Here is a 15696-nt window from a genome sequence, read left to right on the forward strand (position 1 = left end):
GTACAAAAAATACAGGTAAGAGCAGCATGCCAAAGCCACTTATATGCATAGCATTACGGGCTGGCTTAAAATTAACTTAAGATTAACTAAGCAATGATGAAATCAGTGATAAGACATTATTGTAAACAGATAACTATAAAATACAAATGAGTATTACAAAGACAGGTCCTATGGTTGCATGCATTGCTGTTCATTCAGTAGAATGGAGTATTCTGTTAGGTAGTGTATTTACAAAAAATAACAAAGTTAGGTTTAACATTTGTGTGATATAATTGTGAGTAACATTTAGGATATACAATTTATAAGGTTCAGTTATTCAGTATTTATTTGGTTTTGAGTGAGTAAGTGAAGTTTGAGAAGAGACTTGAATTTATAAACAGGTAGTGTTTCTTTTATATTTAAAGGTAATGAATTCCAGATTTTAGGGCCTTTTATGTGCATTGAGTTTTTGCATAGTGTGAGATGGACACGAGGAACATCAAAGAGTGATCTGTGCCTTGTATTATGGTCATGTGTTCTGTTGAGGTTGGCAAGGAGATGTTTGAGGGGAGGGTTAATACCAGAGTTAAGTGTTCTATGTATGTAATAAGTGCAATAATAAGTATGGATGTTTTGTATGGTGAGTAGGTTGAGTGTTTTGAATATTGGTGGAGTGTGCTGCCTGTAGTGAGAATTTGTTATCATTCTAACTGCAGCCTTTTGTTGGGTAATTAGTGGTCTGAGATGGTTAGTTGTTGTTGAGCCCCATGCACAAATTCCATAGGTGAGATAGGGGTAAATAAGAGAGTGATATAGGGCCAGGAGGGCTGACTGTGGAGCATAGTACCGTATCTTCGATAGTATGCCTACAGTCTTGGAAATTTTCTTAGAAATTTGTTGTATATGTGTATGAAATTTGAGTCTATTATCAAGGTGGATTCCTAAGAATTTTCCCTCTGTTAGCTTTGTGATAGGTGATCCGTTTATCATTATGTTAAGAGGGACATCTGTAGCTCTGTTACCAAACTGAATGAAGTAGGTTTTGTCAATGTTTAGTGTAAGTTTGTTAGTCCTCATCCAGGTAGATATTTTCTGTAATTCGGTATTTACAGTATTGGCTAGCGTGACTGGGCTCGGGTGGGAGAAGACGTATGTAGTGTCATCTGCAAATAGTGTGGGTTTGAGTAATTGCGAAGCATTTGGTAGGTCATTTATGTATAGGAGAAAGAGAAGAGGGCCAAGGACACTTCCCTGTGGGACACCAACTGTAATTGGTTGTGCAGAAGAGTTTGCCCCATTTGCGTACACATATTGGCTTCTGTTGCTGAGGTATGACTTGAGGTAGTTGAGGGAGTGCCCTCTAATACCATAGTGTGACAATTTTACGTGGAGCAAGTCATGGTCAACTGTATCAAAAGCTTTACGTAAGTCAATGAAGATCCCCAGTGGGACTTCTTTTTTCTCTATTGCAGTGTATATATGTTCTAGCATGTGTATAATAGCATCATTAGTATTTTTATTAGGCCTGAATCCAAATTGGCAGGGGTTGAGTATGTTTTGGGAGATAAGGTAGGAGTAGATTCGTTTATGAATTAATTTTTCGAAGATTTTTGAGAGAGGGTGTAAATTGGATATTGGCCTATAGTTATTCAACTCTGGTCTCCTCCTTTATGGATCGGGGTGACCCTTGCTATTTTGAGAACTGTAGGGAAGGTGGAGGATTCAATGGATTTGTTAAAGAGTGTTGCAATGATTGGTGATAGTACCTGTGACACTTTTTTGTATATAAAGGGTGGTAAGGTATTTAAATCTCCTGCCTTGTTTTTCAGTGCGTTGATAATAAGGGAGACTTCGTATGGGTTAGTCGGAGCTAGGAACAGTGTGTTCGGGTAGTTGCCAGTGAGGAAGTCATTTGGTGGGGTATCCATTCTTTAATATGGTAACCAAAACTGTGCAGCATAATCTAGATGAGGCCTAACCAATGATATATAGAGTTGATATGATATGATATGATATGAAGCCAAGGATTCTGTTCGCTTTATTGCGAACACTTATGCACTGCTGTATTTGTTTTAGATTACTGCTAACCAGAACTCCCAAGTCCTTTTCACAATCAATAATATTAAGATCTACATTATTTAGTTTATATGTGGCATGGTTATTTTCCTGTCCAATGTATAGAACTTTGCATTTGTCTATATTAAACTGCATCTGCCACTTCTCCGACCACTGCATCAGTCTATTCAAATCTTCCTGGAGTGCTTTAATGTCCTCGCCAGAATGAACTGGACGGCCTATTTTGGTATTATCGGCAAACTTGCTTATGTCGCTATCTATTCCCTCATCTATGTCGTTTATGTAGATTGTGAACAACAAGGTGCCCGCCCAACACTGACCCCTGTGGAACACCGCTCATGACGCTTCCCCACTCTGATTTCTCCCCATTTATGCAAACTCTCTGTTGCCTATTTGTCAATCATGCCTCTATCCAGGAAAAAATTTCTCCTATTCTGTGTGCCTTAATTTTCCTCAATAGTCTCTGATGTGGGACTCTATCAAAAGCCTTATTGAAGTCCATATATACAATATCATATTCATTACCATGATCTAATTCCTCAAATACCTTAGTGAGAAACGTCAACAAACTCGTAAGACAGGAATGCCCTTTCGTAAAACCGTGCTGAGATTCGTTTATCAATTCTTTTCAAGATGGCTACGAATTGTCTCGGCAATTATTGATTCCATAAATTTACCCACTATGCTAAGCTCCTCTTTACATTCCTGTAGAACCCTTGCGTACAGTTCATCAGGGCCTGGGGATTTGTTAGGTTTTAATTTATCTGTTTGTCTAGCTAGGGACCATGTCACTTGTGACCCTAATCGTGCATAGTTTATTATCGTTTTGTTCTACATAATTTATTATTTCTGGAATATCACTAGTATCTTCCTGTATAAAAACTGAGAGGAAGTAAATGTTGAAATCTACACATTTCCTTATCACTGTCCGTGAGCTGACCCGAGCAACTTTTGAGTGGGCCTATCATGTCCCTAATCTTACTTCTGTATACCTGAAACAATCCTTTTGGGTTAGTCTTCGATTCTCTTGCAACTTTAACTCATAATCTCTTTTTGCTTTTCTTATTCCTTTTTTTTTATTTCTCTCTTTAACTGAATATATTGATTTCTTAACTGCCCCTCTCCTCTTTTGACCAATGAGATGTTGATAGTTAAAACTTCATCCATTTAGGATCATTTTTGTTTGATCTGATTTCCCTATTTGGAACATAAGTTGTCTGAGCAGCTAGAACTATGCCCTGGAAAACATCATATTGGCAACCATCACCACCTACCTGACCCACAGTCAGGTCATTCCAGTTCAGCCCACCCAGGTAATTTCTCATTCCTATGAAATCAGCCAAAGGGAAGTCAGGGATAGAGACTTGATTGTCATTATTAGGGTAATTCCATGATATATTAAAACTGAGTGATTTGTGATCACTTTCCCCAAGCTCATCATTAACCTCAAGATTATTAATTAGCGATTCCCTGCTGGCAAGAACCAAGTCAAGCAGGTTATTTCTTCTAGTTGATTCTGTCACAAACTGTTTTAAAAACAATTCTGAATCATATCAAGAAAGTCACTTGACTCCAAATTTCCTGTCAAATTGTTCGTCAATTTGTCTAAAGTTAAAATCTCCCATTAGTATAACATTTTCGCATGTAGATGCCTTACGAATATCGTCCTATAGAAGTTTACTGCACTCTCTATCAAGGTTTGGGGGCCTGTAAATCACACCAAAGATTAGCTTTTCACGGCCCTCGAGAAGCTGTAACCAAACAGATTCAGTGACTGATGCTTATAATTTTATATCTTGTCTAGCACAATTAATTGTTTCTGACATACATCGCTACTTTACCACCCTTCCTGTTGACCCTATCAGTGTGGAATAATTTATAGCCTTGTATATGACATTCAGAAGGCATTTCTCTATCTTTCAGATTGAACCAGGTCTCTGTTATAGCAATAATATCTGCTTTCTGCACTTGCAATTAATCTTAGCTCATCTATCTTATTTCTTACACTCCTGCTATTAGTATAGTAAACCTTAAGTGAGCTAGTCTCTTGCTGCCCTCTGCTGTCTCCCTTTGCTTGCTGACATGATCCCATTTTCTTTATTTGTAACTTCATGGTGAATGTCTTTTAAATATTTACTGTTTTCAACTCTAGTGTTGCAACCTGACTGTTTCCCACACACACCCATACCTCTATTTTCTATCAGTTTAAAATCCTGGACATGTCAGGAATGGCCCTCTCGATCAAGTTGGAAAATGCTACCACCCCTGCCCCAGAGAGATGTACCCCATCCCTTGCATGCATATTATGTTTGACATAAAAGTTGTCCCAATTGTCAATGAATGGGATTGCAAGTTCCTTCCAGTATCTGTCTAGCCAGCAATTTACACCAATTGCCCTAGACCATTCATTGCCCACTCCCCTTCTAGGCAAGGTGCTACATATGATTGGGACCCCTCCCTTAGACATAATTAAATCTATAGCTGACCTGTACTTATCTAGCAGCTCTTCTCTCCTACCCTTCCCAGTATTATTTCCCCCAGCACTGAGATAGATAATGGGCTTGTTTCCATTACCAGACATGATATCCAACCTGTTGACTATGTCACCAACACCAGCTCCAGGGAAGCACACTATCTTTCTCACCTTCTTATTCCTATTACAGAAAGCACAGTCCATATATCTTACCTCTGAGTCACCAATCACAAAAATTCACTTACCTCTATTAGCAGGGAAAGTAGTGCCTTTACCTTCACTGACCACTGAAGTACACTCATCCCGAAGAACAGAGAAGCGATTTCCTATCTTCATATCTTCTCTCTTAGCTTTCCTTATTTTGATGCTCTTCCCATTACTCTTCCCATTACTCGTCACTTGTAGCAGGTGCTGGACTGCACCTCACTCCTGGTAGCCTTTTCGTGTCCCCTCCACTCCCCCACCTTCAGCCTCATCGTAGTGAGTGACAGACTGCACCTCACTGCTGGTAGCCTCATTCCCCTCAACCACTCCAGCCACCTCACACTCACTCCCAAACCCATTGAGGTGAACCTTCAGCCTCCTAATTTCCTCCTGGAGAAGTAGGACCTCCTCCTTCAACACTCCAACCTCAGATTTTAAGACACTGCAGAAGCAAGCCAATGCTTTGTAACCCTCCACACTAATCCCCAAAGCAGCTCAGGACCTGTGACTGCTCGTGACCACTGACCAAGTGGTCTGCATTACGATGCTCAAGTTCCCATGCCGTAACATGATACGATATGCAAATTGTAGTGAATTTCGCCCATACTGACAGAGAGACATGCACTAGTCACCCCGTCCTGTTATATTTATAATTGGGTGCACCAACTAACATGAAGAGCTTGTCTGGTAAATAAAGAAGCTTCCAGTATTGCTGAATGGGCACCAAATACATCTTGCTCCAGGGAGTGGTATAATGCCCAGCTATGAGCTCTCAGCCCCACTGGTAGACAGAGCCACAGACTGCTACTTCTAGTCCTGCTGCTGGAATATCCTCAGCTTGGAAATCAATGGGCTCCAACCCTCCAAGTTGTGCCACAGAAGTTATGCAGCGTTAATATATATTCAGTTCCCTGGGACCTTACAGAGGAGCTTGCATCTTTCCACCAACATACACTGCATCTGTATATCCCCCTTCTCAAGCGGTGGTTTTAATGCATCATTCACCCAGACCAGCCATCAGGCACCTCCACTCCAGATGGGATCACCCCGGTTACTAAGAGATTTAGGAGTTCACTCTCAAGGAGTAGTTATCCCTGACCATGTCAACCTCTTAATTCTCTCCTTTCTCTGCTCATTATGTATCTTCTCTTCCCATTGCCTCAGACCAGACTAATGCTTATCATACCACATTTCATGGCCAATATGGATTGCAATTATGCCTTATATTTTGACCCTTCTTGCTTTCTTAGTACTCGGGGACTCCGTGTTCTATTGTATGCACTATTCTCTTTCTTCGTCCTATACAATATTTTTCATTTTCATGTTGATTTTCCTTAAAGAGCAACTCGTGTTCCTTTTTCTTTCTATAATGCTCATTCCATTTTATCACAAGTGTGGACCTCATTCGTGAATCTGATGAAGGCAGTTCATGACCTTGTGTTGAAGTTCATTTTGCTGTTCCCATGGTGAGACTACTTATTGCACATGCCCGGCCAGGGACAACTTTCTTAATGCTCCACCTTGCTGGCAGCTCAGCTGCTCTTGTTGCCCCATACAGGGATGGTACAGTTGAACGCTTTCTACATTACTGTCCAAGGTTTAACTCTGCTCGTACCGAACACCGCCTGGATTTAACTGAAAAAGGAATTCGGCATCCAACAGCTCCAGTACTCAGCTGCTCTGGTATGGACTCAGACACTCGTTTCCACATTCTCTGTGCTCCTCCTCCTGCTCTTACTTGATAGGCAGCTCACACAATACCAAGGTGTCTATAAAAGGTGACCTTCAAAGCCTCAGACTGGGCATGCTGAAGATTTATCAAATCCTAACACCAGAAGACGTGGAGGAATGTTGGTCTGCTTGGCCTCCCGTGCCTGGCCTCCTGCACTCGCCTAATTGTGGTTGCAGAGGTAGACTCAGCTCCTGGCCCCGCCTCTTCACTGATCGCTACTAGGTCCTCTCTCTGCTTCCAGAGCTTTGTCATACCTCGTCTTAAAGCTATGCATGGTTCCTGCCTCCACTACACTTGCTAGGCTATTCCACTTCCTGACGACTCTATAACTGAAGAAATACTTCCTAACATCCCTCTGACTCGTCTGAGTCTTCAGCTTCCAATTGTGACCCCTTGTTTCTGTGTCCCCTCTCTGGAACAACCTGTCTCTGTCTACCTTAGCTATTCCCCGCAGTATTTTGTATGTCGTTATCATGTCTCCCCTGACCCGCCTGTCCTCCAATGTCGTCAGTCCGATTTCCCTCAACCTTTCTTCGTAGGACATACCCCTGAACTCCGGAACTAGCCTTGTTGCGAACCTTTGCACTTTCTCTAATTTCTTGACGTGTTTGACCAGGTGCGGGTTCCAAACTGGTGCTGCATACTCCAGTATGGGCCTGACGTACACAGTGTACAGTGTCTTGAACGATTCCTTACTAAGGTATCGGAACGCTATTCTCAGGTTTGCCAGGCGCCCATATGCTGCAGCAGTTATCTGGTTGATGTGTGCCTCCGGAGACATGCTCGGTGTTATGGTCACCCCAAGATCTTTCTCCTTGAGTGATGTTTGCAGTCCTTGGCCACCTAGTCTATACTCTGTCTGCGGTCTTCTTTGCCCTTCTCCGATCTTCATGACTTTGCATTTGGCAGGGTTGAATTCAAGAAGCCAGTTGCTGGACCACGTGTCCAGCCTGTCCAGGTCTCTTTGAAGTCCTGCCTGATCCTCATCTGATTTAATTCTCTTCCTTAACTTCACATCTGCGAACAGGGACAGTGCCTGGCCTCCCGTGCCTGGCCTCCCGTGCCTGGCCTTCCGTGCCTGGCCTTCCGTGCCTGGCCTCCCGTGCCTGCCCTCCCGTGCCCGGCCTCCTGGGCATGGCCTCCTGTACTTGGCGTCTCCTAAGTTCTTCATTGCAGGTTAAGAGTACAGTATCAGTCACCGCTTATTCTTTGCAAGGCGACATACTGCCTAGTAGTTCAATGGGAACGTGTTCCTTTTCCAACCGAAGGAGCAGGGATAAATCCCTGGCAGGGAGAGATGGATGGACAAGTCTCCTAACACCTGCTTCTGTCACTTAGCGGTTATTACGTATCTAGGCACGTAATTCTCTGATGGAAGGAAACCCTTTGTCACTGTCGTGGCTGCTGATTTTTTCATGGAATACTGGACGATGTCCTCAATACTGGACGATGTCCTCAATACTAGACGATGTCCTCTATACTGGACGATGTTTACAGGAAACTAGTCATCCTCTGGGAGACCACACCGTGTACAGGAAGACCAGTCACAGTGCACACACTGTGTACAGAAACAGTCATGTGCTAGGGGACCACATTATCTAAATAGAGTGCACTGTATAGCCTAGTTTAGCAAACCATTGGTCTGCCCAGAATTCTGGCGTTAACATAACTTAGAGAAGTAGAGCAACAGGTCTAATGGCCCATTCTAGGCAGGCCTAAATTTGTGACATCAGCTTGACAATTTACTAACAAGATGCGTGAGTAAACACTTACCAGGAGCTGCCACAGCCTCTCCGTTTGCAACTGTCTGCTTGATCTTGTTTCGTCTTTCTGTGTTGCAAAATTTCATATTGTGTTCAGATGGTGATAAATGGGATTTATCCAGTATTTGGAAAAGATGAGTTGATAGTATTAGACGAATGTACCAGACACACAATTACCAAGGAGATGAAGAGGGTACAGGTTGAAGAGGAAGAGGCGTACCCTCTATAGACGAGGAAGACGAATAACAGAGGAACCAGAATCGCTGAAGAACGAAAGGTAACACTGGCTGGAGAATTACAAACGTTGAGCTCAGTCTGAGCACATCACCCAATCAGGGAGAGGCAGGGACCTACAAGCCATAAGCAAATCTGAGAAAAATCCAGAATCCTTCTCATATGCAACGTGCAGGGTAAATGTATTTAGTATTGAGTCTTTGATTACAGAAGACGAAACATACAGTAATGACAGCAAGGAAATGAATGAAATACTTGTACTTAAGGCTCAGTACGACTCAGTGTTATATGACTCACTAATGGACCTTAATATTGACGACCCAAGTGAGTACTTCATGAACATAAGAAAGGAACACTGCAGCAGGCCTACTGGCCCGTGCGAGGCAGGTTCAAGTCTCCTACCGTCTTAAGTCAATATCCCAAGCTAGTCAGGTCATGTCACATTCACTTAAGGAAGGAGCACGGCATCCGACCCAGTAGCACAAGCTAGTCAAGTCTAACTCACACCCACCTGCACCCACTCATGTATTTATCTAACCTATTTTTAAAACTACACAATGTTTTAGCCTCCATAACTGTACGTGGGAGTTTGTTCCACTCCTCCACAACTCTATTACCAAACCAGAACTTTCCTATATCCTTCCTGAATCTGAATTTTTCCAAATTAAAGCCATTACTGCGAGTCCTGTCTAGGTTAGATATTTTTAGCATGCTATTTACATCCCCTTTATTTATTCCTGTTTTCCATTTATACACCTCAATCATATCCCCCCTAATTCTACGCCTTTCGAGAGAGTGCAGATTCAGGGCCCTTAGTCTATCCTCATAGGGAAGGTTTCTGATACATGGGATCAACTTTGTCATCCTCCTTTGTACATTTTCCAGAGAATTTATATCCATTCTGTAATGAAAATGAATGGAAACATAAACACACATACAGTATAATGTGATCCTTTATTGACAACGTTTCGCCCACGCAGTGGGCTTTATCAGATCTGTTTGTGACTTGATAAAGCCCACTGTGTGGGCGAAACGTTGTCAATAAAGGATCACATTATACTGCATATGTGTTTATATTTCCATCCATTCTATAATACGGTGACCAAAACTGTGCAGCATAGTCTAGATGAGGCTTAACCAAAGATATAATGAGTTGAAGAACAACCTGAGGACTTCTATTATTTATGCTACTGATATGAAGCCAAGGATTCTGTTCGCTTTATTGCGAACACTTATGCACTGTTGTCTTGGTTTCAGATTTCTGCTAACCAGAACTCCCAAATCCTTTTCGCAATCAGTAATATTAAGATCTACATTATTTAGTTTATATGTGGCATGTATATTTTCCTGTCCAATGATTAGAACTTTGCATTTGTCTATATTAAACTGCATCTGCCACTTCTCCAACCATTGCATCAGTCTATTCAAATCATCCTGGAGAGAGTGTACAGAGATCCTTTACTGCACGTATAAGTTCTGTCAAGCACCTTAACTACTGGGAACGCTTGGAAGCACTTGACTTGTACTCGTTGGAACGCAGGAGGGAGAGATATATCATAATCTACACTTGGAAAATCTTGGAAGGAATGGTCCCAAATCTGCACACAGAAATCACTCCCTACGAAAGTAAAAGACTGGGCAGGCGATGCAAAATGCCGCCAATAAAAAGTAGGGGCGCCATTGGTACACTAAGAGAAAACACCATAAGTATCCGGGGCCCAAAACTGTTCAACAGCCTCCCATCAAGCATTAGGGGAATTGCCAATAAACCCCTGGCTGCCTTCAAGAGAGAGCTGGACAGATACCTAAAGTCAGTGCCGGATCAGCCGGGCTGTGGCTCGTACGTCGGACTGCGTGCGGCCAGCAGTAACAGCCTAGTTGATCAGGCCCTGATCCATCGGGAGGCCTGGTCGTGGACCGGGCCGCGGGGGCGTTGATCCCCGGAATAACCTCCAGGTAACCTCCAGGTAAGGTATGGAAAAGTTCGCACATGTCCCTATCACTGTCCATGAGCTGACTCGAGTAACTTTTGAGTGGGCCTATCTTGTACTTCTGTATACCTGAAAGAATTCTTTTGGGTTAGTCTTTGATTCTCTTACAAATTTAACCTAATAATCTCTTTTTGTTTTTCTTATTCCTTTTTTTTATTTCTCTAACTGAATATATTGATTTCTTAACTGCCCCTCTCCTCTTTTGATTTGCCTATATATGCCTCTCTTTTGACCAATGAGATGTTTTAATCTATTGTTCATCAATTTAGGATCATTATTGTTTGATCTGATTTCCCTATTTGGAACATAAGTTGTCTGAGCAGCTAGAACTATGCCCTGGAAAACATCATATTGGCAACCATCACCACCTACCTGACCCACAGTCAGGTCATTCCAGTTCAGCCCACCCAGGCATTTTTTCAGTCTTATAAAATCAGCCAAGCGGAAGTCAGGTACAGAGACTTGATTGTCATTATTAGGGTAATTCCATGACATATTAAAATCGAGTGATTTGTGATCACTTTCCCCAAGCTCATCATTAACTTTAAGATTATTAATTAGCGATTCTCTGCTGGCAAAAACCAAGTCAAGCAGATTATTTCCTCTAGTTTGTTCTATCACAAACTGCTTGAATGAGACTTAAAATGCTGAAGATATCTCTCTAATCTCTCATATAACTCTAACCCCCACCTGACTTCGAAGATGCCATGTTACATGACCATTCACTCTGCCTCAGGTCCAGACTCATGGAACTCGATATTCATCAAGAACTGCAAGAAAAATGTGCTTTAAATATTTTATGGAGAAGCCTAGATATTGGAGTCATCCCACAATCATTACAAACCACTGATATTTCTCCACTCCACAAAGGTGGCAGTAAATGAATTGTGAAAAACTATATACCAATTAAGTATCACATGAAAATATCAGATAAAATTCTAAGAAGCATTGCCAGTCACATGGAATCCCAGAGTTTCACAATCCAGGTCAACAGAACAGGTCACTCCTGCCTCTGACAATTGCTGGACCATTACAACATTGTCTTAGATGCTCTTGAAAACAGGCGAAATGTAGCTGTAGCATAAACTAACTTTGCGAAAGCCTTTGATAAATGCGATTATGTGATAATGGTGCACAAAATGTGTGCAAAAGGAACGATCGGAAAAGTGGGAGGGATGGGAAATGATAGAGGATGAGACTGGATACTTGTTTATTGGTTGAGGATGAGGGAGGTTGGATGGAGAGGTGGTGGAAGCTGGATGGGAAGGCTGGATGGTGAGATGGGGAGGTTGAGTGTGGGAGGTCGTGGTGTGTGGCGGGGCGGAAGTGATTCATCACGATACTCGATCCCTCGCAAGGTGCTTACCAACCCCTCCCCCCCACCCCACACACACATGACTCTACCCCTGCAACCACAATTAGGTGAGCACACACACATACACACACACGCACACACACACACACACACACACACACACACACACACACACACACACACACACACACACACACACACACGTCAGGCCCATACTGGAGTATGCAGCACCAGTTTGGAATCCACACCTAGTCAAGCACGTCAAGAAATTAGAGAAAGTGCAAAGGTTTGCAACAAGACTAGTCCCAGAGCTACGGGGATTGTCCTATGAAGAAAGGTTGAGGGAAATCGGCCTGACGACACTGGAGGCCAGGAGGGTCAGGGGAGACATGATAACGACATATAAAATACTGCGCGGAATAGACGAGGTGGACAAAGACGGGATGTTCCAGAGATGGGACACAGACACAAGAGGTCACAATTGGAAGTTGAAGACTCAGAAGTCATAGAGTAGTCAGGCCATGGAATAGCCTAGAAAGTGATGTGGTGGAGGCAGGAACCATACATAGTTTTAAGGCGAGGTATGATAGAGCTCATGGGGCAGGGAGAGAGAGGACCTAGTAGCAATCAGCGAAGAGGCGGGGCCAGGAGCTGTGACTCGACCCCTGCAACCACAAATAGGTGAGTACAAATAGGTGAGTATACACACACACACACACACACACACACACACACACACACAACAGGCCTAGTGTCTAATCGACATGTGCCTAGGACAAAATGGTAACTAACTAACACACACACAGTCATAGAGTCGTCAGGAAATGGAATAGCCTAGCAAGTGAAGTAGTGGAGGCAGGAACCATACATAGTTTTAAGAAGAGGTATGATAAAGCTCAGGAAGCAGAGAGGACCTAGTAGCAATCAGTGAAGAGGCGGGGCCAGGAGCTGAGTCTCGACCCCTGCAACCACAATTAGGTGAGTACAATTAGGTGAGTACACACACACACATACACATACACATATACCGTAGGCTTCTGTTTGTAAACCTGCTTTTAGGGGGTTAACGACCCCGCGGCCTGGTACCAGACCAGGCCTTTCATTAGATCAAGGCTTGATCAACCAGACTGTTTCCGTTGGACAACCGCAGTCCAGCGTACGAGCACCACCCCGCTGGTCAGGGATTGACTTAAGGAATCTATCCATTTCCCTCTTGAAGAATCAGGGATCTATTGGTAATCCCCATTGTGCATGGTATAAAGCTACTGAATAGTCTTGGGCCCCTTACACTTACTGTGTCGTGAATTTTGATCAATGTGAGAGAGGCATTAAAAGTAAAAATATATGAAGATAAAACTGGAAAAAATAAGGGTGTTAGATATTATCTGAAGACGATTGGAATTTCTAACTTCTGTAAGGTATAGATGTTTTAACAATTGGATACATCAACAGTGCGCTGCTATTCTGTTCTATATCATAATTATACAAGTGAAACATAAACTAGCTATGTTTGCCTGTCATAGTCCATCATGCAGGATGGTGCTGATACAGTGTTGAGATGTGTCAGTCTGAGCTGTGACACTGACCGCAGCTGCAGTTACTATCACTTGGTAATTGAGTGAAAAATGAATGTCTTCATGTCAGTGAGCGAGCGAGAGAGATGTCAGTGAGAAAAAGAGAGAGAGAGACATGTCAGAGAGCCGGAGAGAGAGAGAGAGAGAGAGAGAGAGAGAGAGAGAGAGAGAGAGAGAGAGAGAGAGAGAGAGAGAGAGAGAGAGAGAGAGAGAGAGAGAGAGAGAGAGAGACATATCAGTGATGTCGGAAGTTTGAGGACGTAATTCAGTTGACCCCTCACTGGGAAGCGCTACACCCGGATGGGTCATGTAACGCATAGGGGCCGTTGGTCAGATTCAAAGAAGGGGAAGATAGAACAATTTCCTGGGATCAAGAGCCCCTCACCGGCATCAACAACCAGCCCTAGATGAGAGGCGCATCAGAAGTTATATTGAGAGAGGATCGAGCCTTCAATAGTTACTGTATGTAAATAATTTTGTGTGTGTGTGTGTGTAATATATATATATATATATATATATATATATATATATATATATATATATATATATATATATATATATATATATATATGAGTTGTGCCAGGGACCTATCCAAGTCGGGTCGGCGCGCGTCAGGTGTTTAAACCGTTGTGGGATCTGATAGTGAGGTGCCTTGGATGCTTTACTTTCATAGTTCCTTGATAATGTGAGTAGTCACGAAAGCGCTTGGAATTTCTCTATTCTTTCAGAGTGGTTGTTTTGCATATATATATATATATATATATATATATATATATATATATATATATATATATATATATATATATGCAAATGTCGCAGACAGGGGATCTTAACATGGCAAGACAAGCCACAGGGGGTGGAAATCTTTAGCTAAAGTACTTTCACACTTCTCGGTGCGTCATCAGGAGCTGTGCAATGTAGCAAAGGCAACAACAGGAGAAGTAGGGTAAGTTTTCAGAGTGGTAGTGTGGAGCCAGCCAGCCAGCCAGCCAGCCAGCCAGAAAGCCAGCCAGCCAGAAAGCCAGCCAGCCAGAAAGCCAGCCAGCCAGTCTCTGAGAGGGACAATCGGGATGCCAACCACACACCGCCCCCCTCACCCCAAGTGGGGGGTGGGGGGTAGGCCTCACAGTTTGCAGATAGCATGGGGAAATACTAGAAGATAGTTAACAGCCAGAACCAAGCTTCTAACCGCCGGGAACAGGTCATGTGACGCAAAAAGTTACAATATTGGATCATTACGTATCTTCATTTACAACTTTCTAACTAATGAAACAGAGGGGAAAAGTCCCTCATTTGTCAAGCGGTGTCATCGAACCTTCCAGAACAATCAGGAAATACTCGCACTGTCAGTTATTAATTAATTAATTTGAACATGATACAGAGAAGTACAAAGGAATACAGATATTAAAGTGCAACATGCCACCCTTGTACGCAGGGCATTATGGGCAGACTTAAAATTAACTTAATATTAACTAAGCAATGATATATTCAGTGGTAAAAACATTATTGTAAACAGTTAACAATTAAGCACAAATGAGTATTACAAAGACAGGTCGTATGGTCATTTACTGTGTTGCTGAACATTCACTAGAATGGAGTATTCTGTTAGGTAATGTAATGAAAAAAATAAAGGTTGATTGGGTCACAGGTTAGACATTTATGAGATACAATAATGAGAAACATTTATGAGATACAATTTATGTGATACAATTATTCAGTATTTATTTAGTTGTGGGTGAGTAAGTGATTTTTGAGAAGAGACTTGAATTTATAAACAGACAGTGTTTCTTTTATATTCACAGGTAATGAATTCCAGATTTTAGAGCCTTTTATGTGCATTGAGTTTTTGCATAGTGTGAGATGGACACGAGGAACATCAAAGAGTGATCTGTGCCTTGTGTTATGGTCATGTGTTCTGTTGAGGTTGGTAAGGAGACGTTTGAGGGGAGGGTTTGTATCAGAGTTAAGTGTTCTATGTATGTAATAGGTGCAGTAATAAGTATGGATGTTTTGTATGGTGAGTAGGTTTAGAGTTTTGAATATTGGTGGAGTGTGCTGCCTGTAGTGGGAATTTGTTATCATTCTAACTGCAGCCTTTTGTTGGGTAATTAATGGTCTGAGATGGTTTATTGTTAAGCCCCATGCACAAATTCCATAGGTGAGATAGGGGTAAATAAGTGAGTGATATAGGGCCAGGAGGGTTGACTGTGGAACATAGTACCGTATCTTCGATAGTATGCCTACGGTCTTGGAAATTTTTTTGGAAATTTGTTGTATATGTGTTTGAAATTTGAGTCTATTATCCAGGAGGATTCCTAGGAATTTTCCCTCTGTGAGTTTTGTGATAGGTGATCC

This window comes from Cherax quadricarinatus, chromosome 8 (assembly GCF_038502225.1).
Source record: "Cherax quadricarinatus isolate ZL_2023a chromosome 8, ASM3850222v1, whole genome shotgun sequence".
In the NCBI taxonomy this organism is placed as follows: Eukaryota; Metazoa; Arthropoda; class Malacostraca; order Decapoda; family Parastacidae; genus Cherax; species Cherax quadricarinatus.